Source organism: Danio rerio, chromosome 5, assembly GCF_052040795.2.
Source record: "Danio rerio strain M-AB ecotype USA chromosome 5, GRCz13ab, whole genome shotgun sequence".
Lineage (NCBI taxonomy): Eukaryota > Metazoa > Chordata > Actinopteri > Cypriniformes > Danionidae > Danio > Danio rerio.
The window spans coordinates 22,490,001-22,492,500 of record NC_141025.1 but is presented as its reverse complement, the minus strand read 5'-3'; the positions used below and the strand labels follow the sequence as shown (position 1 = coordinate 22,492,500).

The following is a 2,500-nucleotide window of genomic DNA, read 5'->3' as shown; positions in this document are numbered from 1 at the left end:
CCACAACAACAGCATTCGCGTCAATGAACAGTTCTTAGAAAGCGGGTAAGTAAAAAAGAGAAGCCAAGAAATAAAATAAACAAGTAAATAACAGTGTGAGAATGTGGTAAAATCTGAAAATGTGGTAAAAATCAGGTGAGGGCGTTTTTTCTGGATTGCTTTTTAAAACTATTTTGTTTAGGGAAGTAGGTGGGTGGTTCAATCAGTTCTTTTGAAAACACTATTGGTTGGGTTTAGAAAAGGAGGAGAATGGGTCAGTAATTCAGTCAGTTGACAGCAGACTTTGGTGAATTCAAGTGAGAACAGCAGGAACGAATGGCACTCGCGAGAGAAATTTGACATCTGAAAAAGTGTACACATCGGCCTCTGATGGATTTACAAAAACAAAAACTGCTTAAAAAAAATGGCTCCTGGGACAAATTTGCTGGTCTTCAGAAATGCATCTAGGGGTACGTTTTCAGAATGGGCCTGGGTTGCTTGAAGAATATACAGTGACATCAAAAAGCAGTGAAAACTTCCTGAACTGTTAACCTTGTCTACTATAATCCAGACTCCACATTGCAGATCCTGCCATGTGACTATTGTGGATTTACACATTGCAATGTCGATGCTAAAAAGAAATATTGTGCAGCCTTAATGACAACCATTTATTTCAGAAATGATTTTTATTTGATGTTGATTTACTAAATGTAAAACACCTGTAAATGACTGGGGGTTTAGCATTTGTACTTGTATTACTTTGATTTTATAAATAGATGTTCTCTATCTTCCAAAGCATTTGATCATTTTAAGCATTTTTACTCACCATTTTTGAACTCTAACCATGTCATACAGTCAAACAAAGTCTTTTTATTTAGAAAGACATATTCAGAAAACCTTATATATTGACATGGGTAAATTTCTGAAAATGTATTCATTTTGATGCAGAATGACCCTATGACCTCAGAATGATAATTTGTACTTTTATTTAATTACGTTAGTATTAATTATTAATTTTATTATTTTTTTATTGATTACTTTTTATTTACAATAACATTTTCTGAAGGTATAGCTGGGAAAATAAATATTAAACACATCAACATTTTTCTAAGAAAACATATTTCTAAAGGTGCCATTGAAATGTTTTTAATTTTCCCCAGATGTTGGTAACAGCCAAATAAATCCATAAATGCAAACAAAACAATATTAATTCATTTACAAATGAAGTTATGTGTAATAAAATGAAATGACACAGGAAAAATAATTTGATGAAGAAAGGAAGGTGTAGAAAGGCAGTGAAAGCGCAGCAGCAGCTGAAGTCTCTTAGTAGTTATTTAGGAACACTCAACAAATACTTGTTTTTTTTTTTTACTAGTACATACTACTTAATTAACATGAGCTGAATTTCATTTCAATTTCATTTCATTGGGACAACTTAGTTTTTTAATGTTCAATCTACATAATTTTGTTAAAAGTGTTAAGTTAACTTAATCTTAAAAAATGTTTGTTATATCATGAATGTATTGTGTGAAACCCTGCATATTTTACAGTGAACCCTCTGCCCTTCCTCGTTGTTAATAAATATTAGCTACATCAGTCCAACATCTACATTATCAGGATGATGAAGATAAAACCAGGGTGGACATTTCAGCAAGACAGTAAACCAAAACACCACCAAGGAAACTCTCAAATACTTTCAGAGAAAGAAAATCACACTGTAGAATGGCCCAGCCAATCACCTGACTTGAATCCATTGGAAAATAACAAATAAAAACCAGATTTAATCGGCGAGACCCAGAGAACCATCAGTATATACACTTTAGTGAAGTCTGTGAAAAACTTTAAAAAGAAATTAAAGAAATTAATTCTCCATATGAGAGGCGTCTTTAAGCAGCCTTTTTGTTTAATGTGCTCAATACATTTTTTAATGTGCTAAATACATTTCAGTAGTTCACTACATTATCCTTGTGTCATTTCATTGTTATTACAAATAAAAAAAAATTCCGATTTTGTTTTGTTTTGTTTTATTCTTATGTTTGTATTGTTTGAGTTTTTTTTTTTTTTTTTTTTTTTAACCAAAATCTGGTTCTATTCCATGTGAACAGCTCCTTTAGAAATATTATTCCCAGGAAAAAACATGACGTGTTCCACGCTCTATCTGCACTCTCTGTACGTTTTTGACAATCTTTGTACTTAAAGGTACATATTAATACCTAATTGTTACAATTTTGGGCTTGTCATTTACTATTATGTGCCTTAAATGTACCAGTATGGGTCCTGAAAGTTCAAACATGAACCTTTTTGAAAAGGTACGGCCTCAGTGGTGGCTTTTGTACCATTATTTCAGAGAGTGTGTACTTTTACTGAAGTACATGATTTGTGTACTTTGTGGACAAGCAGTAAATGATGGAGCAGTAATGGAATGGTCCAGGACATGACGGTACAGAATGATGCCTGGTGCATGTGGATAAACGTGACGTCAGTGGAGAAGGCGGGGCAAGACATAAAACATTAAAAGCAA

General features: G+C 32.9%; 1 protein-coding gene and 1 long non-coding RNA gene across 6 annotated transcripts in view; both read left to right on the top strand.

Moving 5' to 3' along the window:
• The window catches only part of LOC147843940 (uncharacterized), a 4,539-nt gene extending 4,019 nt beyond the window's left edge, over window positions 1-520 (top strand). The window contains exon 2 of the long non-coding RNA XR_015491125.1: window positions 1-520. This exon is cut by the window's left edge and continues 2,275 nt beyond it. This is a non-coding gene — a long non-coding RNA (uncharacterized LOC147843940).
• tenm1 (teneurin transmembrane protein 1) overlaps window positions 1-2,500 on the top strand; it is a 542,406-nt gene that overhangs the window by 396,975 nt on the left and 142,931 nt on the right. The gene's annotated exons all lie outside the window — the stretch shown is intronic.